We start from the raw sequence: 24,751 nt of genomic DNA on the forward strand, positions 1-24,751 counted from the left end.
TTTTAATATTAAGTCACAGGTTAACAAAGAACAATATTTGAAATGAAATATATTGAACAACCAGACATGGTGACCAAAATAATTTTTACCTGATTCAGTGTATTTTTTACATGCTATATCATATGTACAAGTTCTTCATTTCCTTCTGTGTCATTATGTTGTCTTTCCTTATTTTGGTTTTGTTTTCAGAACCATGGTATAAGAGGGCATTTCTTATATTTTTGTCTTATAGTCTTCAGAAAGTCTACAGTTAAATAGGCTTAAGTTCCTTTTGTTAGAAAATTAAAAGCACATTGGATGGGGTCTTTATCATAATTTTGTTATGATAAAAAATACGTTTTTATTTCTGGCATTTTACCTGTATAATCTCATTTCAATCTTTTCCAAAGGACACTTTAGTGGAAGGAGGAAATTCAAAATGGATTCTGTTAGAGAATTTCTTTTTCATGTTTTTTTTGGGGGGGGGGTCCAGTCGTGGGGCCTGAACTCTGGGCCTGGGCAGTGTACCTCAGTTCTTCAGCTCAAGGCTAGTGCTCTACCACTTGAGCCACAGTGCCACTTCTGGCTTTTTTCTTTTTTGCTTATGCGGTGTTGAGGAATCGAACCCAGGGCCTCATGCATGCAAGGCAAGCACTCTAACACTGAGCCACCTTCCCAGCCCCCTGGTAGAGAATTTCTGTTGCTAAAAACTCTGGTACATAGTAAGGTAAGCAACTCCAAAATTATTTATTATGGAGGTGAGTTGAAAGTCATCTAATACTCTTTCCTCAATGAAAAGAGAGGATTTAAAATAACTAATATTTTTAAAGTTAATGGGCACAAATATGTACGAATTTTCTAGAAATAAAATGATCATTCATGAAACCTTACTGATACTTCAAAGAATGGTTTCCAATAAGAAGAATCACCTTCATACATTTTCACACAATGTGTATCTGCCTGGTAACAGAACCCCAAACTAGAATAAAGCATCTAATAGCTGTCTAATTTTTGTTGCCTTTTTGCAAGACTGCTTTCTTATCATATTGATTAGTATGAATTCTATGGCCAGTACAATATCACATATCTCATAACAGTTACTAGATTGGACCTTCATGGATGAGATGGTGTGGGTTTCTGGTGGAGCCCTCTCTGGTTAAAAGGGGGAGTTGGTATTGGCACAGTCTCTGTAGTGGAGCATGGTGAGTCTTAGGGAGTGAAGACCAGTCTGTGTTGGGCTTTGAGACCACAGGGAGGAGACAGGAAGTACTAGACTTGTTAGGGGCCTGGTCTCTTGTAGAGTATGCGGTACTTTAGTAAGAAGGCTGGGTCACAGGGCTGGAGGCTGATTGGGGCAGAGCTTTGAGAAGGAAGAACAAAGCTACAAAGGAGGAGGTTACTTAGAGGAAGGGTTCTGGGGGAGCATTGTGAGCCCTTGTGGGATATGTAGGATGAGGTTTCCCATAAGGCAAGGCAGTGAATGTAGGCAAGAGGCTGACAGAATGTGGGGATTCTGGTGCAGGAATGCGGAGCTATGAGGGAGAGGCTTTTCAATGTCTGGCCTTGAGAGGTCAGGGTGGTAAAAGGAAGACATGGACTAGTAAGGGGCGGGGTTTCTGGTGGACAATGGCAGGCCTTTGGAGAGTATGTTCGGGTGGAAGTGGGGTTTCCTGAAGAGAAGAGTGCAGTCACAATGTATGGAGGAGATTTTCAGAACCAGAGCTTTGTGAGAGCACTGATAGGATGCAGTGCACCAGAATGGTTAAGATGGGGTTTCTGGTATAGTCAGTCACCACTTTGAAAAGAGGAGTAATGTTGGGTGGGGATTTCAGTATTGCAAGGCAGGCCATGGTCTTTGTACAGGGTTTCCAGTAGGGCAAAGCAACCTTCAAAAAGGGAAAACGGAGGGACAGGGATTTACAGTTGAGCCTGGTGAGGCTTCCAGATGGAGGCCATCTGATGCAGTTGTTTCTAGTGGAGCAATGTGGGTGTTGAGAGATGGGATAGTGTGTTGGGGGTATTCTAGTGGGTTTTTTCTGGAGCAATGCAGGGCTTGGAGCCATGGGGATAGTTGGAGGAGGGGCTTTGAGAAGGAGTGGAAGGGATATAAAGGGTATCTGGTGGAGTAGGGTGTGGATCTGAGGGAGGAGCCAATAGGGGTCGGGTTCATCTGAGGAGTAAGGCAGGGCATTGAGAGAACACTTGTGGGAGGTGGTGAGGCTTGTGGTAGAACAGGGCTGGCTTTCTAGGCAGGAGATGGGCTGTGTGAGAAGCTTCTAGCCAACCAAGGTGAGGCTTCAAGGGCAGTTATAGGGAGGTGAAGGGTTTTTGGTATTGCATGATGGGTTTTGTGAGAAGAAGTAGGTTCAAGGCTGGGTTTGAAAGGTTAGTCCAGTTTGAAGTAGGCTAGTTATGGGCGGAGGTTCTGATGAAAATAGGAGAGGATCGAGGGAGAAGGCTACTTGGTATGAAAGGGAAGGGAGTAGCTTGGATGTACTAGGAAAGGGGAGCAATGTGACTATGAGGGACTAGAGTAGTGAGGGTGGGGTATCTGTGAGCTTGCAAGATGGTTTATTGCAGTCATCAAAATGGTGATTTAAGCAATGTGTCTTTTTCATTGGATGCATCGATGTTAAAACATATCTAAGAATGTGAAGCACTACTATACAGACCCTGAAGAAACTCAGAAGGATCTGTGAAATTATGTTGGAATAAAATTAATGACTAATTACAGTAGGAATTGATTTTCACTCGGCCCATAAATACTTTCCAGAAGAAAAGGCTACATTGAAAAATAAACAATTATAGTGAAAACGGGGGTTACACTGTGGGGGAGGGACATACAAAGCAACAAAGAAATAAAGAAATAATCTTATAAATGCATTAGAAATACATGCATGAAAGAAACTAAAACATTAAAATACATATTTAAGGGTTCATTTTCCTAACATCACATTATCTGACCTTTTCCGCTTGACTCATACCTATACTAGATATTGCAAATAAGGGAAACCATGGGACCTATGCTTCTTTGGGCCTGGCTTACTTCACTTAATATAATTTTTTCCAAACCTTTCCATTTCCTAACAAATGGGGAAATGTCATTCTTTCTGATGGAGGCATAGAATTCCATTGTGTATATATACCACATTTTCTTGATCCATTCATCTACTGAGGGGCATCTGGGTTGGTTCCATATCTTAGCTATGGTAAATAATGCTGCAATAAACATAGTTGTGCTGGTAGCTTTAGTGTGGTCTTGTTTGTAAACATTTGGGTAAATGCCCAAAAGTGGGATTGCTGGATCATAGGGGAGATCTATGTGAAGTCTTTTGAGGAACCTCCATACTGCTTTCCAAAGTGGTTGAACAAGTTTACATTCCCACCAACAATGAAGTAGGGTTCCTTTCTGTCCACATCCCCTCCAGCATCTGTTGTTATTAGAGTTCTTGATTTTTGCTGTTCTAACTGGAGTGAGGTGATATCTCAATGTTGTTTTGATTTGCATTTCTTTTATGGCTAGGGATGTTGAACATTTCTTCATGTGTCTATTGGCCATCCTTCTTTCTTCTTCAGAGAAGCTTCTCTTTAAGTCTTTCGCCCACTTATATATTGGGCAGTTGTTTCTTTGAGGATTTGTTGTTGGGTGGTTTAATTTTTTGAGTTCCAAGTATATTTTAGATATGAGACCCTTGTCCGTTGTATGGCTAGTAAAGATCTTCTCCCAATCGGTGGGTTTTCTATTGATCTTGCCAGCTATGTCATTTGCCCTGCAGAAGCTCTGCAATCTTATGCAATCCCATTTGTCCAACCTTTCTTTGATTTGTTGTGCTTCCGGGTCTCTATTCAGAAAATTTGGACCTGAGCCAAGGAGACCTAGGGTTTCTCCTATTCCATCCTGTAATGTTTTCAGAGTGTCTGCTTTGAGTTCAAGGTCTTTGATCCATATTTGATGTCAGTATAACATGTGGAGTAGATGGGGACAAACAAGTCGTTTAAGGATTCAGGTGGACCTGTTGCAACAATGAGAAGTACAAAATGTCATGTCAAAACCAGCTTTACAATGCCGGCGTGGGGGGGGGGAGGGGGGTATAATTGGGTGGGGGGAGGGAGGTAAAATTGGGTGGGGGGAGGGGGGAGGCGGGGAAGGGAAGTGAAGGGTAAACAAAGGAGGAGGCTGCAATGCTTGGTAAGAAATGTATGCATTATCCTGCCCATGTAATTGTAGCCCCTTTGTACAGTATGTTCTCAAATAAAATAAAATACAATTTAAAAAAAAAAAAAGAAAAATAAACAATTAAAAGGAAGCAGGCAGGCAGACCTTGAAGTAAACATTATCCAATGAACAACAGCTATTGAGGAATGATTGCAATCTTCTTTTACCTCAGTTACAGTTACTGACCTATATTCTTCCCTAATGCCAAATCAAAAAGCCATGAAAATGCAATAATTATTGTCAAGGCCTTAGAATTTACAGAAAGAATTCAATGAATGTAGTTCTAGAAAGTATAAAGATAGATGTCGTAGCTAAAGATTGAAGAAAATATCCCCATCTCTGGCCCTCCAGGGTGAGAAAGGTTAAGCCAAAGCATAATGAGAATGGACAGAAGTACAGTAGTGCATACCAGTAGTCCCAAGATACAATGATGAAGGTGTATCGGGGGAGAAAATCAACAAGATCATAACAGGACTTGCTCTGGAGAGTAGAGAAAAGAGCAGTGAAAATTCAAGGAGAATTACAAAGGATGCCCTTGCATATATGGCAGTAGAGCACATCACATTGGGGTCTAAAGTACGTGTAGGAAACTACCTGTGCTCATAAGGTGTCACAAGAAGTGATGAACATACGATTTACAGGATATTGAATAATCATAAAAGTCTTGCTTCAGTAGTGAAGAGTTAAACCTTGATAAACTCTGTTTTGAAACACCTAACAAACTATAAAACCAAGACAAGAAGATTCAAAATGTGTATGTTACTTGACTGTTTGCAATAGTAGAGATAAAAAAAAATCAAATCACATAATGTGGATGCAAAAGAATAACATTATTAAGGTAATCTTTAAACAATACACATTTTATGTGAATAGTCCTGATTATAAATGATTTGTTTTTCTTAGAGATTTTGGATGCACAAAAACAACAAAAAACAAAAACAAATAAAAGCAAAAGACACTTGGCAATAGAGCTGGCTGCCAGTGCCTTATCCTTATTTCTAGATAGTCATGAGCCTGAGATTGGAAGATCATAGTTCACCGATGGCTGGGGTAGCAATCCATGAGACATTTATGTTCAATTGTTCAATCAAAGACAGATTGAAACTTTGGATCAAATAGTACAGACTCAGTCAGTCATTAGTGAAAAAACCAAGCAAGAGTTTGAGGCTCCAAGTCAAGTTTCATTACTGGGTGGCACGCGTGCGCATGCGCAGACACACACACACACACACACACACACACACACACACACACACACACACACACACAAATGGAATGAGAGAGGAAGAGGGAGAAAAAAGGGAATATTAAGAGTTTAAAATGTGAACCTGTCTTCCAGGACTATCCTAAACATTTATTAATAAAAATGAAGGAAACCATGGAACCTAGGTTCCATGACTATTTTCCCAAGTCTTTCCATTTTCTTAAGAAAGGGGCTGTGTCATTCTTTCTGATAGAAACATAAAATTTCATTGTGTATATATACCACCTTTTCTTGAACTATTCATATATAGAGAGGCTTCTAGTTTGGTTCAATATCTTAGATATGGTAATAATGCTTCCAAAAACATAGTTGTAGATTTAGTAAATTTTAGCTTGAGATCATTTCCACAAATGCCCAGGAGTGGGATTGCTAGCTCCAAAGCTATGTACATTTGACCTTACAAAATGATGCTAATTGAAATGAACTCCAAGGTATGGAAACAAGTCATTTTTTTCAGATGTCAACCTTGATATCTCTAAAATAGTGTATCTAGATCTTATTTTATTTCATTTGTCTTTTTCAATTGGTTTATCCCCTGCAATCTCTGTCTTAATTCTGGTACCTTTCATTTTGTAAATACATTTATCTGATTTTGAGAAGGAAAAGAAAAACATAGTGATGAAAGGAGTACAAAGAGCGACCCACTGCAACAATGATATTCACAAGACACTATGTCAGAAATGAACTTGACAACCTTGGGTGGGAAGAGGGGTAGGAGGTGGGAAAGGATATGATAACAACGATGGAGTGGGTAACAATATTCAACAAGGAATTTACCTTACTCATGTAACTCTACACACTCTGTAAAGTATCTTTGAAATAAAATAAAATTCAAAAATTGAACCTATCCTAAAAATAATATCCTTTTCAAGATAATACATCTCTCACAGTACTTGTGAGAGATTCTAGAGTCAAGCTGTTAGACCTGAAAAGGGATAGATTGGGAAGCCATCTCAAACAGCATTCAAAAGGCTGTGCTCTGGGAAGGTCAAACAGTCAAGGGAAGACAGGAGTATGAAGAGTTATTACCTCAAGGGTATTTAAGTTAGAGCTGTTGGACAATAAAAGACTAAGACTTTGGAGACAAGATGGATGTCTGTGATATAGTTGTAATGACCCTTGCTCCCTTCTTCTCCCTAACAATAAGGGATTCAATTATCACTATGTTTACAAACAATACCTCATGTTAATAATTATAACCACAAACTAGATTGATGCCTTAGTTTGTGGACATACCTGTAGCCACTGACCACCCCCTATAGTAGAATGAATATAAAGTCTGTTAAGCAGGATTTGGGGATCCAGAAGCTGGTAATAAGGCATTGGGTCCTCTCGTGTCTTCATTCCTATCACTTCCTGTGATTTCTCAGTTCTTTGGCCAGGTATCCCATTGTATTTGCTGTCCCAAGGTTGCGGTTAATGACAGTACTTATATTCTGAATACCTCAAAACAAACCACATAAAAATACTTCCTCAAAGAAGATTGACAAATGTATAGGATCACCTGGAAAGATACCTAACATCAGCAGTCAACCTGTGATCCTCTAGCAAGAAAGTGCAATTCAGGACTATCTTTACTTGTGATAATATAAGAAATGGATAATTGTCCCTTTTGTATATTTGGTATTTGGTATTGCATATATTTTCAGAAACACATATACATTGTGAAATAATGTTATTTATTTCATAGGTCAGACCACGTCACTGGAGTGATGACCCAGTTGCCTGAATTACAAATAGGTGAGTGTGAATTGCCTAATTACGACCATTTCTCCATGAAACTCAGCAACACAGAATGAAGTATCAGGGTCAGGCCATTCCATACCTGTGAGGATTTATACCTAGATTAGAGTAATATACACCTCTCAGCATTCATGGCACATTCGTGTGTTAAAATTGTCATCAGATCAGAAAAATGCTAGAGCTTAAAGTAGAATGATGGGCAATACATTTTCAATGCAAGAGTGATATCACACCTGCAATTATTCTCAGTGGAGAATCCTTTCTATACATTATACTGACTTAACTTCTACTTTGTGCTTTACCATTATCAGGCAGGATCACACTGTATTGAGCTACAATACTGCAGCAACCTCAGCTGCCTTTGAATGTTACCTCCAATCTTGGTACTAAGGTCAACACTGCAAATCTAACCACATAGTTAGTGGACACCCGAACTTTTCAAGCCTGGTTAACAATTGAGCTATCACTGCTCATTGCCAGTGTTAAAGATCTCACTCTTTAGATTTATTGTTTATCTTCTTATATTTCCAACACTGCCTTAGATGTTGGTTTTTGAAGTAGAACTTTTAGTTTGCATCTGATTTATGAGGGTGTTAGTAATGCCAGTTAAACTGCATATATTATAATGTAAGTAATTTGATGTTTTCACATGTGAATTAAATTTTGGTAATTGAGGAAGTGAATACACATCACTCACAAAAGTTTCTTTATGTGTATTGGTATTGCCATATTGTGAGCTTCCTAAACACCATCCATGGAAGCACATGTCCCTAATTCTATCATTTCTGTCACTGAGACAAGGCTTGGAATGTCCAGACCATTTGGCACCTCATAGTAAGAACCTTTCTACAAAGAAGGGGGAGAGAATAGCAAACAGAGCAAATGAATCTTCCAACAGTTTTTAACATATTCATTATGCTTAGCCATTAAGACCACCATAATAGTATTGTTTACCTACTCTTTTCTGTTCTAAGCAGTTTTATTTATGGATCTTTAAGAAATTATAAAAGAATAACATAAGAAATCTATATGAATCATATAAGAAATCACAAAAAATGGTCTGTTAGGTATATATACTCCCAAAGACATAATTTCAGGAAAGCATTAAGCACATAAAATGTAATGTAATGACTCTTTATTGAAAACTTCAGCAGTTGTAGTTTATTTATTCTGATAACAAAGTTTATAAAGTAAGTTACAATAGTATTCCAAATGGAACACAGAACTAGAAACATGAAGGGTAGCACTAAAGAATATTACTGCTACCATTAATAGAGTAAGAATGAAATTTAGGCAAAACTCCTTCAGAGTAAAAGCCACAGGACAGCCCCATCATTACTTTCATTGTTCATATGAAGAAATGACCTTTTTCTAGTAGACAAATTTTCACAGATATTAACATCAATTGGGTATATATTTCTTAAGGCATTCAGGAAGGATGCTCTCACCATGTTAATTGAAGCTGACTTCTCTGGGACCTACTACAGAATGCACAGACACTATTCCAAGCACTGCACCTGTATTAGGTAATTGTAGTGCTTATGAGTGTTTTTCAAGTTAGAAAATGAATTAAATATTTTATTAAAAACAGAAGTAGGCAACAAGGTGAAGCAAATTTCCCAAATACCCAAGACTGATCAGTTCTAGACACATAATTCAAATCCAGGGTTGCACCAGGCATATCTGAGGATATTCTTTGTCATATTCATTAACTTTCAAGAGCTATGGAGCAGATGAACCCACATTATCTTCCTATAATGGCAATAAAAATGCTTCAGAATATAGATATTTTTAAATGAAAAGGGTGTGGCTAATGAAAGTGTAAGTGATCTTTATACCAAACAAAGATCAGTTTAATTTCTCACGAAATACATGAATGAACATCATTCAGATTCCACTTTTCATTACTCCTGGAGTAATTGCTTAAAGAGACCAATTCCATGTCAAAGACACTTGTGCTGATAAACACAGGCTTTTTTCATGAAGTACCGTGAATACACAGTGAATAGTTTGTTATGGATATATAATCCAAAAGAAATAATTTAGTGGATGGAGGTTCTGGGAAGATGGCAGAGGAGAAGCTGGAGGCTAAACAAGCTCTCGCATAGAAAGCAGTTTTAGAGGTCCAGCAAACAGTCCTAAGCCAGAGAACCACACCAAGTGTGCCTTTAAAGGACAGAGAGTTAGGCCAGAGAGGGAAAATAAAGGCAAGGAGACAGCTCTGAGCACTTGCCAGCAGCTGCCGCTGCTGCAGCAGCAGCTGTGGCGGCGGCGCTGCCATACCTGCCATATCTGAATCACAGAGAGTCTGGGATGAAGGAGCCAGACACAGAGGGTGAGCAGATTCTACTCATCACCAGCAAGAACCAACAAGGATCAGAAATCTTTATCCTTCAGTTCGCAGACCAGAGACAACCCAGGAATCAAGACTCGGTGTGAGTAGAAACCTGACATACTCACTCCTTCTTAGGGAGCAGAGGAGGGAAGGCCACCCCTCCCCCCCAGTACTGGAGATCTCTATCTTGGATACCGACAAAGCTCGGCAGAGCTGCTAGCTCTAACTCAGGCCTTGGAAGTAAACTAGAGTCATTTAGCAGGTCACAGGAGCCTAACCTGAACTGCCAGACTCAGCTCTACCCAGGGAAAAGTCACCCAGCTTGGGTGCCAGCCCCAGGAGTGGCTTTCTTCACCGTGTAATCAGAGGCAGAGGCTGCCCCTCCCTTTAGCAGCCTCAACAATCAATTGAAATTCAGTAAACAGAAACCCTGAGAATGGCCCCAGGCTGGGCTCTGTGAGTTTCTCACAAACCAGCCCCCAGGAAAAGCTGCTGTTTGCTAAAAGGCCTCAACTCTACCCAAAACCTAGCCTCATCACAACATCTCCAAACTTGAGGAAAAAGCAATCTCCCTCTTTTGTGATACTCAAAGCAAAAATGACTCCCATTGAACTAACCTGGGAGGAGGAATGCAAACCTTTGAGGAAAGCAGAACATTTTTCTGCCTGTTCAAACAAACTGATTTAAGAAACCAACCAAGCCACAGGAACACAAGCAGACCAGAGACTCCAACAAGAGGCCGGTTAAGGACACAAGGGAGATTCAGGATTTTTCCCACCCCCACCCCAAAAAATCAAAGAACAATTGTTTTTAAAGTTGCAGAGCTTCTGCAGGGCAAATGACATAGCTAGCAAGATCAATAGAAAGCCCACGGATTGGGAGAAGATCTTTACTAGCCATAAAATGGACAAGGGTCTCATATCTAAAATATACTTGGAACTCAAAAAATTAAACCCCCCAACAACAAATCCTCAAAGAAACAACTGCCAAATAAATATGTGGGCGAAAGACTTAAAGAGAAACTTCTCTGAAGAAGAAAGAAGGATGGCCAATAGACACATGAACATCCCTAGCCATAAAAGAAATGCAAATAAAAACAACATTGAGATATCACCTCACTCCAGTTAGAATGGCAAAAATCAAGAACTCTAACAACAACAGATGCTGGAGGGGATGTGGCAGAAAGGAACCTTACTTCATTGTTGGTGGGAATGTAAACTTGTTCAACCAATTTGGAAAGCAGTATGGAGGTTCCTCAAAAGACTTCACATAGAACTCCCCTATGACCCAGCAATCCCACTTTTGGGCATTTACCCAAATGTTTACAAACAAGACCACACTAAAGCTACCAGCACAACTATGTTTATTGCAGCATTATTTACCATAGCTAAGATATGGAACCAACCCAAATGCCCCTCAGTAGATGAATGGATCAAGAAAATGTGGTATATATACACAATGGAATTCTATGCCTCCATCAGAAAGAATGACATTGCCCCATTTGGTAGGAAATGGAAAAACTTGGAAAAAATTATATTAAGTGAAGTAAGCCAGGCCCAAAGAAACATAGGTCCGATGGTTTCCCTTATTTGCAATATCTAGTATATGTATGAGTCAAGCGGAAAAGGTCAGATAAAGTGATGTCAGGAAAATGAACCGTTAGATGTGTATTTTAATGTTTTTTTTTCTTTCATGTATGTGTTTCTAACGCATTTATAAGATTATCTCTTTGTTGCTTTGTATGTCCCTCCCCCACAGTATAACCCCTGCTTTCACTATATTTGATGTCAGTATAACTTGTGGAGGAGATGGGGTAAAACCAGTTGTTTAAGGATACAGGTGGACCTGTTGCAACAATGAGAAGTACAAGTTGTCATGTCCAAAACGAGCTTTACAAAGTCGGTGCGGGGGGCGAGGGGAAGGAGAAGGATTGGGATTGGGAGGGAGGGGGAGGCACTGAAGGGATATGAAAGGTAAACAAAGGAGGAGGCTGCAATGCTTGGTAAGAAATGTACGCATTATGCTGCCCATGTAATTGTAACTCCTCTGTACAGTATGTTCCCAAATAAAATAAAATTAAATTTAAAAAAAGAACTATTGTTTTTGTACCTTTTATAAAAGAATTTTTTTCTAATTTTTTTTAATCTTTGATTTTTACTTTTTGAAAAAAAATTGTTTTCTAGTAATTTTTTTTCCTCTTAGAATTTTATTTTAGGGGTTTCAGTGTGTGTGCGTTTTTCTTTCTTTTTTTGTTTGTTTTTTGTTTTTGTTTTTTGTTTTCGCTTTCTGTTTAGCTCTACTGAACCTCTGATCTTTTTTCTTTCTTTCTCATCCTTTTCACCTTTTCTTCTCTTTCATTCTTCTTTATGTGACTTAATTGTTGTTCTACACATCCTCAGATAAACCTGTAGTCAATTATTAGACCTTTTACCCCATTGTGTACACACTGAATCCACAAATTTATTACTCAATTCGAAACCTCTGAGACTTAAATTCCTTAAGAGCAGTACTACCTCTTTATACCTTTATAATATTTTAAGTGTTTTTATTTTTATATCTCCTTTATATCCCTCCCCTTCTCTCATTATATTCACGTTCTTTTCTGAATAGTTTGTTTTTGAGCAAGTATATTTGTAATTTTTACCTTTCCAATTTTTTTGGTCTCTTTTTGTTCCCTTTCTCTTTCTTCTTTTGTTTCTCTCTCCCTACTTTCATCCTATCCAACCTATTTCCTGCTTTGAGATTAGGACTTAGTTAACACTACCTGTGCCTTCCCACATTACTCTATTCCTATTTTTTACCCACAACTCTTCCTAAACCTAATAATTTCTGGTTTACCAAATACTTCTTTGCAGTTCGTCGCCTATTAATATATAGTTGTTCAATGTTGAATAGATTTATCTGTTGAACTAGATTGTACCTGCAGACTATCGACTGTGCAAATACAGATTTTGGTTGATACTTGCCTTAAGTTTGTGTTCTAGCACAAAACTGGTGTTGATTTCATCCCAAATGGGCAGGGTAAGCTGGAAAAATACAAGAAAAATGGCAAATCCACGTATCTCAAATCCCACTCATGATAATCAGGGGACAGAACAGATAATGAATAATCCAGAGGAGATTCCCAAATAGCTCTACAAGCACTGCTGGCAAACATGATAAATGAAAAGACTGAAAACATACAAAGGACCCTGTATGAGCATGATAGGGATAGAAAGCAGGCAATGCAAAGTTTTATACAGGACTATCATGAGCAAGAGGAACCTAGTCAAAAACTGATACAGGATTTGCCTGAGCAGCTTGAGAATGCTTAAAGAGAAAGGCAGGAATGGCATGAGCAGGCTGAGAACATTCAAACAGAATTATAGGAATGGCATGAACGGGAGGAAGCTAAGCAAAGAGCAATACAGGAATTGAGAGAGCAGGAAGAGAATACACAAAGAACACTAAAGGCATTCATGGAATCCATTAACAAAGAGCTGAAGGAAGTCAGGGAGAACACAAAGGGAATACTGACTGGAACCCAACAGATGGAATGGGAGTGCAAGGAAACCATAAACAATCAACTAAGTGATTTGAGAATAAACACCAAACACCAAATTAAGGAAGTAAAGAAGTCAATACAAGATCTAAAACAAAGCTTCAACAAAGAATTTGAAGCCATCAAAACTGACCAACTTGAAAGAAAAGAAATAAAAAACAAAGTAGAAAGTCTTGACAGCAGGTTAGACCGTGCAGAAGATCGAATCTCAGGGATTGAAGACAGCCTAGATATTATAGAGAAAGAACATACATCAATCCAAGACAAGTCCAAGAAATATGATAGATCTATCCAACACTTGGAAGACACAATCAGAAGGCTTAATGTAAGGATCATATGTGTAAAGGAGCACCTAGAAACAGAAGTTAATGGTCTAGGAAATTTGTTTAACAGGATCCTAGCAGAGAACTTCCCAAACATGCAAAAAGATAGGCCTATTCATATGCAAGAAGCTTTTAGAACTCGAAATAGACCAGACCAGAATAGGACATCCCACTGTCACATTATAATACACACAGTATCAACTCAAAACAAGGAAAAGATCCTTAAAGCTGTCAAGGAGAAAAAGACTAATCACCTATAAAGGAAACCAATTAGAATCAACTCAGATTTCTCAGCTGAGACAATCAAAGCAAGAAGAGCCTGCAATGACGTATGCCATGTCCTAAAAACAAGCAAATATCAACCAAGAATACTGTACCCAGCTAAACTCTCCTTCATAACTGAAGGCCAAATAAAAACCTTCCATATCAAAGAAAAATTGAAACAATACATCTCCACCAAACCAGCCCTACAAAAGATTCTTAAAGATGTCCTACATATAGAACACCAACAAGACCACAATAAAGGCCAAGAAACTACACCCAAACTGAGAATCCAAGAACCACAGGAAGAACACAATTTTCACAGCCCCTAAGAAGGTGGATAACATGGTAGGAACTCCCAAATACCTCTCAGTCCTATCTCTTAACATTAATGGACTCAACTCTCCATTTAAGCGACATAGACTGTCTAGTTGGATTAAAAAAAACAAGATCCTTCTATCTGCTGCCTTCAGGAGTCACATCTTGCCCGTAAAAACAAACACATTTTCAGGGTGAATGGCTGGAAAATAATCTACCAATCAAATGGCCCCCATAAACAGGCGGTTGTTGCAATCGTAATATCAGATAAAATAGACTTAAAATTAAAATTTGTGAGAAGAGATAAAGAAGGTCGCTACATACTAATTAAGGGATCTCTCCTTCAGGTGTATATTACAATTCTAAATATCTATTCGTCAAACAACGGAGCACCCACATTTATCCAAGAAACACTACTTTCCCTCAAATCCCACATAGATCCAAAGACATTAATTGTTGGGGATTTTCACACACCACTCTCCCCACTAGATAGATCAACTCCGCAAAAACTCAAAAGAGAAACCTCAAATCTAAACAACTGCAGAGATCAACTAGATTTAACAGACATCTACCGAATATTTCACCCAACAGCATGAGAATACTCATTTTTCTCAGCAGCAAATGGAACATTTTCTAAAATAGACCACATTTTAGGCCACAAAGCAAACTTGTCGAAATTCAGAAACATTGATGTAATACCTTGCATTCTCTAAGACCACAAGGGAATAAAATTAGAACTCAACACTAAAAGCCACCAAAGATTGTCCAGTAACACATGGAGGCCGAACAACACACTGCTGAATCACAAGTGGGTCCTGGAAGAGATTAGAAAGGAAATCCAAATATTCGTGCTATTTAACAAAAATGAACACACAAATTTCTAGCTACTCTGTGACACAGCAAAGGCAGTACTCAGAGTCAAGTTTATAGCTCTGAGCTCCTACATCAACAAATTGGAGAGATCTGAAACCAAGAATATAATGAGACATTTGAACCTCCTTGAAAAAGAGCAGCAAGATAAACCCCAATCCAGTCTACCCAAAGAAATAATTAAAATTAAATCAGAATTAAATGGATTAGAATCCAAAAAAAAATATAGAAAGAATCAACAAAAAAAAGAGTTGGTTCTTCGAAAAAATTAACAAAATTGACAGACTCTTAGCAAATCTTATCAGAAAAAGACCAGAACCCACCCAAATAAATAAACTTAGAGATGAGAATGGAAATATCACCACAGAAAAAAACAAGGTTCAGAACATTATAAGGGAAAACTTCTCAAAACTTTATGCTAATGAGTTTGAGAACTTGAAAGAAATGGACCTTTTCCTAGCAAATATTGACAAGCCAAAACTAAACCAAAATGAGTTAAACCATCTTAACAGGCCCATATCAAGCATTGAAACAGAAACAGCAAGAACAGACTTCACAGTTAAAAAATGTCCAGGACCAGGTGGTTTTACAGCGGAATTCTACAAGGCCTTCAAAGCTGAGCTCACACCAATACTCCTCCAACTCTTCAATGAAATTTAAAGAGAAAGTTCACCACCGAACACGTTCTATGAAGCCATCATAACCCTCATCCCAAAACCAGGCAGGGACTCCTCGAAGAAAGAGAACTATAGACCCATTTCTTCGATGAACATTGATGCAATATTTCTCAACAAAATTTTGGCCAATCGACTTCAACAATTCATCCAAAAAATTATACACCATGATCAAAAAGGATTCAGATCAGGGATGCAAAGCTGGTTTATTATACGCAAATCAATCAATATTATTCATCACATCATCAGGAGCAAGAATAAGAACCACATGGTTATCTCAATAGATGTAGAAATAGCATTCGACAAGATCCAACACCCCTTTATGATGAAGCTTTGGGAAAAATTAGGAATCCATGGAACATTCCTCAATACAATAAAGGCTGTATATGACAAAACTACAATCAGCATTATACTTAATGGTGAAAAACTAAAGCTATTTCCTTTTAACTCAGGCAAAAGATAAGGATGTCCACTCTCTCCACTTCTCTTCAAGCTAGTATTAGAATGCCTAGCTACAGCAATAAGACAAGATGCATATATAAAGTGGATCCAAATCGGGAAAGAAGAAATAAAACTCTCCCTCTTTGCAGATGACATGATCTTGTATTTAAGAATCCCGTGGACTCCACTCCCAAATTACTCAAACTGATTCAAAACTTTGGCAAAATAGCAGGGCATAAAATTAACACCCTAAAATCAATGGCTTTTCTGTATGACAACAATGAGAAAAGTGTGGCTGAAATTAGGAAAGCAACTCCATTTGTAATAGCTCCACAAATAATAAAATACCTAGGAATTAACTTAACTAAAGAAGTGAAGGACCTCTATGATGAAAACTTTAAGAACCTGAAAAAGGAAATCAAACAGCACTTAGAAAATAGGAAAAAACTCCCATGATCCTGGATTGGAAAGTTTAACATCGTAAAAATGACAATACTTCCCAAGGCCATCTACAAATTCAATGTGATACCTATAAAAATTCCAACGTCATTCTTCAAGGAAATAGAAGAGGCAATCCAAAAATTCCTATGGAACAATAAAAGACCCCGAATAGCTAAAACGCTCCGCAACGGAAAGAACACTGATGGAGGAATATCAATACCAAATTTCAAACTCTACTATAAAGACATAGTAATCAAAACAGCATGGTGCTAGCACAAGAACAGACCTCAGGACCACTGGAATAGAATTAAAAACCCAGAAATGAACCTACAGACCTATAGCTTTCTAATGATAAGGGAGCCAAAAAATACAATGCAAGATAGACAGTCTTTTCAGTAAATGGTGCTAGCAAAATTGGTTAACTACTTGTGGAAAACTAAAGCTAGATTCTTATTTATCACCGGGCACCAGAAGCAACTCCAAATGGATCAAAGACCTGGGAGTCAAAGCACACATTCTGAAAACATTACAGGATGGAATAAGAGAAACCCTAGGTCTCCCTGGCACAGGTCGAAATTGTCTTAATAGAGACCCAGAAACACAAAAAATCAAAGAAAGTTTGGACAAATGGGACTGCATGAAGTTGCAGAGCTCCTGCATGGCAAAGGACATGGCTAGCAAGATCAATAGAAAGCCCATATATTGGGAGAAGATGTTCACTAGTCATACAATGGACAAGGGTCTCATATCTAAAATATATTGGAACTCAAAAAATTAAATCCCCCAACAACAAATCCTCAAAGAAACAACTGCCCAATAAATAAGTTAGCTAATGACTTAAAGAGAAACTTCTCTGAAGAAGAAAGAAGGATGGCCAATAGACACATGAAGAAATGCTCAACATCCCTAGCCAAAAAAGAAATGCCAATCAAAACAATATTGAGATACCACCTCACAACAGTTAGAATGGCAAAAATCAAGAACTCTAATAACTACAGATGCTGGAGGGGATGTGGACAGAAGGTAACCTTACTTCATTGTTGGTGGGAGTGTAAACTTGTTCAACCACTTTGGAAAGGAATATGGAGGTTCCTCAAAAGACTTCACATAGAGCTCCCCTATGACCCAGCAAACCCACTTTTGGGCATTTACCCAAATACTTACAAACAAGACCATACTAAAGCTACCAGCACAACTATGTTTTTTGCAGCATTATTTACCATAGCTAAGATCGGGAACCAACCCAGATTCCCCTCAGTAGATGAATGGATCAAGAAAATGTGGTATATATACACAATGGAATTCTATGCCTCCATCAGAAAGAATGACATTGCCCCATTTCTTAGGAAATGGAAAGACTTGGAAAAAATTATATTAAGTGAAGTAAGCCAAGCTCATAGAAACACAGGTCCCATTGTTTCACTTATTTGCAATATCTAGTATATATATGAGTCAAGCAGAAAAAGTCATATAAGTTGATATTAGGAATATGAACCCTTAGATATGTATTTAAATGCTTTTTATTCTTTTATGCATTTGTTTCTAAAGCATTTATAAGATTATTTCTTTGTTGCTTTGTATGTCCTTCCCCCACTGTATAACCCCTGCTTTCACTGTATTTGATGTCGGTATAATTTGTGGAGGGGAAGGGGAAAAACAATTTGTTTAAATAAGGATACAGGGGACCCGTTGCAACAATGAGAAGTACAATTTGTCATGTTGAAAATGAACTTTACAACTTTGTTGAGGGTTGGGGTGGATTGGGTGGGGGGTGGGGGGAGGCAGGGAAGGGATGGGAAGGATAATCAAAGGAGGAGGCTACAATGCTTGATAAGAAATGTACTCACTATCTTGCCCATGTAATTGTAACCCCTCTGTACAGTATTTTCACAATAAAAAAAAAGAAAAAATTTCATGACTAGTTACATCCTGGTAGTACCAAAGAAAATCTACTCCCTATTCTAAAACACATATCAATTAATGGATATTAGTGATATCAGTTAAAATTATGTGTGCATAATATATGTAATGTATTCTATTAAATAACATATAAATCATATGTTTATAATATGTGTATCATTACTGATCTTCTGTAATACATTATTTGATGTAGTATTATACTGGGACGCATACAAGGAATGACAAATTTATTTAAATAAATATAGTTGTATGTTTTCGTCACATAATTTGTTTTTGTGCCAGTACTGAGACTTGAACCATTGTCTGGGTGTTGTCCCTGAGCCATTTTACTCAGACTGGTTTCATATAACCATCTTCAGATCACAGCCCATAAGTAGCTGTGATTACAGACATGAGTCATGTTATATTTTTTAATTCCATCCTTGGCATGTTCTTACATAATTATTTTTGAATATTAAATGATATTATGATATTAAATTTCTAAACCAATTCAGAATAAATAACGATTTATTGGGTAAAACTATATGTTGCAATCGAAATTTTAAGAACCCTACTTTACTATCAATTTTCAAAGATATTGCTAGTTTAATTCCTGGACAGACAAGTAGAAAAATTAAATTTTGTGTGCATAGTATATGCAGTGTACTATGTTATATAACATATAAATGATATATTTATAATATATGCATAATTAGGGATATTTTATAATACTATAAATAATATATATATATATAACTGGTTTTAATATTATTCTGTGAAGGATACAAGGAATGACAGTATCACTATCTTAACTGTCTTCTTTTCAACAGTGTGTAAACTATGGTATAAACATATATCTTCAAGAAAGCATACCTCTGTAATCCCATATTCACCTTCAAATATTCTCCACGTTGCTATGAACATCCTCTAACATTGCAACACTCATCCACAGAAAACAGTTTGTGATACTTTCTGGATAATGTTCCTTGTCCCCATCCCTATCACCCTTTCAGCAATTTCAGTGAAGAGCATTTTCTCCTGCTTTGCCTGTAGAAAATATCATCTTTTGTTATTTCACAGCACTGAAATTGTGGCTAGCAGGGTTGAGCACTGGTACATTCAGAGGTTCTCCAGTTGTGAATTTTTCTTTTCTTTCTTTGACAGTGAACTGGAATAACAAAAAAACATTTAAGGCAGTGTGTTTTGGTGTAAATGAAAACATACTAATTTGAAAATATTATAAATATTCGTTCTTTAAATTTATTTTTAATTCAAATATAATAGGTGTGGTTTTAGTGGTGCATGCCTATAAATCTAACTATTTAGAAATCTGAAAACAGAGGATCATGGTTTTAAGCTAGACCAGGTAAATGGACCATTAGACACTTATCTTCAATGAAGAACCAAAAAGCTAAAAGTGGAGCTGTGGCTCAAATGGAAGACTGACAGCCTGAGCACAAAAGAAAAATAAAAGGACCTAGGCCCTGAATTTAAGTCATAATGTTAGCACTCATGTACTATATATTCTGTGAGATAATTTGTCAAAAACTGGTCATAGATTACATATGAGGTGTGAAAATGTATGTAAGTCTGAAATGACTCCAAGGTATTTTGACAAGACAACTAAAAGAAATATCACTTAATCAAATAGTAATGAGGGATAAGTTTGTAGATAAAGATCAAAGCTCACTTTGGAATCTTTTTTGTTTGTTAAAATCAGTAGCTAGGAGTTGTCAGTAGAGAGAATGCTATTAAGGACTTCAATTAAAGAAAGAACAGAGCCGGAGGGGGGAAAAAACAGAAATAATTACATGTACTCAGTGGTAAAATCATGAGAAGGAAGATTACAGAACTAAGCCCTGGGATACACAAATATGTAAAAGATGACAAATGAAAAACAGTAATAAGTATGTAATGCAGACTTATATAGATATGTATTTTTAATGTTTAATTGCTATGAAGTGATTGTGTGATGACCTAAAATTTAAGAAATTGGTAAGGTCAACTATCTCTTGGGCCAACCGTCGCTGATATTTTAAGTAAAATGGGCCACAGTAGTGTGTCTTGATTTGCCAAAGTGAAAACAGGTCAATATTTGGAAAGCCATTTTTTGTATATGTGTTTGGAGTGAGAAATACTCGTTTGTTCAAGTGTCAGTAGAAGGGTACAGTTTTAGCGCAATGATAGACATCTTTCAAGGATCTGGCAGATTTTCCTACTGTCTTCAATTTCCTTTTCTTCTGAGAACTAAAATAGCATTACTGGAAGCCAGTCCTAAATTGTACCTTTGTCAAGTTATCAGATATTCAGTCTATCACATGCCCAAATAATAGAGAATGGGAACAGGTATACATTGAGCACTCACAAGTCTCTGGACTTTCTCAGGAAGAGCCTTCTGCCATTGTGGGATGGATAGGGCTGGGTAATTTACAAAATATCCATCATAGATTGAAAGTATTCTGCTGTCACCTGAGATATCGGATGTTTTAACTGCATTGTATTGATTTTTATGAGTCAGTTAATCAGATTCTTTATAATATATGATGTTACTAGACTGTGAAATGCATGTTTGTTGCATTTCGTTTGTATAATATATAGTATGTTTTGAAATTTTTTATAAATCATTCACATTTTTTTTTCGATATGGATTACTCCTAGTTCTCAAGAGTGGGGAAATGCACAGGAACTTTGTAACTTGAAGTCATATGTGTCATGTGTCATATCATATTTTCCTTGTAGAGAGTTGGTAATAAATTATATGTAATTTATTTTTCATTTTTATTTATTGTCTATTGCAGAGTTTGAACTCAGGGCCTGGGCAGTGTTCCTGAGGTCTTTGACTCATTGAGCCACAGTATCAATTTTAGTCTTAATGATTAATTTGAGATAAGTGTCTCACGGGAACTTTTCTGCCCAAGTTGGCTTTGAACTGTGATCCTCAGATATCAGCCTCCAGATTAGCCAAGATTATAGGCATGAGCTATAAGCACCTGGCTATATGTAATTTAAACTGTAGTTTTCTTCAAGTGTTTCATCCTACACTGAAGTTATTTTTCTTACAAATTTTCTAATAATATATAATCTATTCAATTTTGAAAATTACTGCTGTACCTCACATTTATTTGTGGCATTTCTGAAATCCAAGTTCCTCTGTGTGTCAGGGTGGATACTGTTGCCTTTAACAAGTATTATTGCTGAATACATAGCATCTGGCTACTTAGAGAGCAAAGGATGTGAAGCTACAGTAGCCACATAAAGAACTTCCAGGACAATTAAAGGGGAAATCATGTGTTCTCTGTGTAGGTGAATAGGGCACATAGAAAAGAAAGTCTTCTACTTGAAAGTGATTGAGTGTGTGTGCACATAGGTTTTCACTTATTTAACTGTTGCTATAGATTTACACATTCACTAGTATAAAACAATATTTCACACATATATATATATATATATATATATGTATATATGTACATGCAGATCACAGTTTCCAAAATCCAGAGAACCACCTCCATGTGTATCGCGTTCCTATGTTGCTTTGTCTAGTGGTAGAGAAATTACTCAGAGATTCAAGCATATATCTTTCAATATGTTGCTTGTTCCTAACACTAAAATTAGGAAGTCTGTTAATATATAACATATGTTATATTAGAATATATTTAATATATCATATATAATGCATTTGTATATTATATATATTATTTATAATACCTGACAGTATTATAAATTTATAAGGAAAAATACAATAAACATATCAATGTCCATACTTTCCTAGCCATGATTAGGTTCAGTAGAGTTAGGTGCATTACATCTCAACAAGGAAAGTCTACTGAGATTCTGACGACGTTGAGCTAGATAAGGAGAATTCCTGTAAACAAAGCTTCACCTCAATTTTGAGAAAAGATAAATTTGGAAGCTTTTTTTCTGTTTTTTGCGGGGAGGGGGTTTCTTTCGCCGGTCATGGGGCCAAAACTCTGGCCTGGTTGCTGTCCCTCACCTATTCATCTCAAGGCTAGTGTTCTACCAGTCCAGCCATAGCGCCACTTCTGGCTGAGGAATCAAACCCAGGGCCTTATGCATGCAAAGCAAGCACTTTAACCACTGAGCAACCTTCCCAGCCCAAGTTTGGTAGTTTTCCAGAGAGGAATTTGGCATTTGCTTTGCATCCTTGATTAGTAATGAATAGGTATTATTTTGCTTCAAATTTTGTCTCCTTTTATGTTCCCTAAATAGTTACACAGGATTATCATTCCATCACATATATTTAAGTCTTTCTTTTATTTATTTTTATCTTTATTGTTTTGTTGGTGTTGTTTTGCTGATCCTGTTTCTTGAACTCAGGGGCTAGGCAGTGTCCCTGAGCTCCACACTAGTGCTCTACAACATGAGCCACAGCACCACTTCTGGCTTTTTCTGTCTGGGCTTCATTTGAATCATAATACTCAGATCTCACCCTCCTGGGTAGCTTTGATTACAGATGTGAGCCACCAATGCCCAGCAATCCCTCTCTTTTAGGTATTATTCTAAAAGCCTCCTATCCAAGGTCACTCCTAAGATAGTAAATGGACCTATGCCAATAGTTCCTTCACACTCTCATCTCCTGTAATTGCTATGGTGTGTCTTTTCCATCTTATCTTGAACCTACTTCACTGCTCTGTTCCTAACCCATGGTTCTAGGTGTGTCACAAATAATTACCTAAATTTAGTAGCTATAAACCCTGGATTAATCAATTATTAATTTCATTTAATTTTTTCCAATATGATTGTTTTTCGGCACAAATCTGAGCTTATACTCACCTTCTTGCATCTACTTCTTGGCATGAGCACAGCCTGGGCCTATTCTACTTCAAATGCAAGAGGTTATCCAAAGAATAACCTACAGTATTCCTGCCTAGGAGTCAGGACAAGTTGTTGAGTGCCTGAAAGAAGCAATGAATTCCTAGCATGGGAATTGGTGGGAGAGGCAACAGCCTAGAGAGCAAACTGGTAGTCACAACATTTAACAACTTCTCCTTTGGGGAAACTGACCTCCTCTAAAGTGGCAGTGAGATAACTCACCTAGTATATTTTCATATTTTAATGAAGTTGTCATGTTTCACTACACAACTCACTTGTAGTCAAATAGAAGGTCATTCTTTTGTGTCCTCCTTAGACCCAGTCTCAATCTCCATCTTAGACTTTGCTCAGACGCTATCCCTACCAGAAGATCCCTGATGAAGGGGAAAGTGTGATCTCTTGGCTTCTGACTGGCCCTGTGGGAACTGAGGCCACTTTTATTGTTCAACCTGTTCCTCCTGACAAGACTGTGGTGGGTGGTGGGAAAGCTCATTCTCTAAATTGTGCCCTAGTACCAAATCTCTTCAGAGAAAGTCAAAGAATGACAGATTATGCCTGAGGGAGTGAGTTTCTCCATTTCCAAAAAGGTCAATTAATATCTGATTCTGAGGCCCACGTGGAGTTCCTCACCAGATCCTCCAAGCTGGAGTGGATGTTAGGTCAGACTCCAGGCCATCCATCCTATTTCTCCAGCCCTTTCTCATGAACCAAAAAATCACAGGATTTGAGTTCAGAAACAAGGAGAATTGAGAGTAACAGACAAATCATTGGCAGGGGGAGGAATTAGAAACTTTGTGTGACAAAGGCTCAGATAATCAAGGATCACTTACATTTGTGAATCACATCATAAGATTAGGGAATAAAAGTAATAAATTACTACCCAAATTAGTAATTCAACTGCTCTGACTACATAACAAGTGCTCTCTCAAAAAGTAGCTGTCCTAGCTCTCTTTAGATGAGGAAAATGGTGCACATTCTTTCCTCACAAAGTTCTACTGAGTATCTTCATCCATACCCTAGGTTGTTCTTACTCTCTACTTCTGTGTTGCTTTCCTTTGCTGGGTTCAATCAATTACACTTAAATGTGTTATCTTCAGACATGTAATCACATTTTTAATCCATTTGTTATAAAATAAAACTAATTATGGGGAAACAGATGTCTATGGTACATTTTCTTCCATGGCATATTTATTTGATATTATTATTATTTTAATAGTTTCATTTTTAAAACTTGAAAATGTTTTGTTACTATTAGCACTAATTAGTTGCACATTTTTTGTATTATTCCATGTCTGCATATTTGTTATTCATCTTCTAACATTGTCTTTTTCCCTAATTGTTGCCTTCTTTAAATTGCTTCAAATTATAAACTATATATGATGGTCCTGGATGTATTCATTTATATATTTAAATTTTGCTTTGATATACACATATTATAGGATATCTTCAATATATTTTAACTGTTCTGAAAATCAATATGGAGCTCCCTCATTAAAACAAAAACACAATGCCACAAAATTAGGATTAGGTATATATCCCAAAATATTTAAAAATGATGCAGGAGAAACAATCACGTCTCTTATATAACAGAATATGTTTATAGCTATGAATAGTGC

The sequence above is a fragment of the Dipodomys merriami genome, unplaced genomic scaffold, assembly GCF_024711535.1.
Source record: "Dipodomys merriami isolate MVZ:Mamm:240054 unplaced genomic scaffold, mDipMer1.0.p SCAF_61, whole genome shotgun sequence".
Classification (NCBI taxonomy): Eukaryota; Metazoa; Chordata; class Mammalia; order Rodentia; family Heteromyidae; genus Dipodomys; species Dipodomys merriami.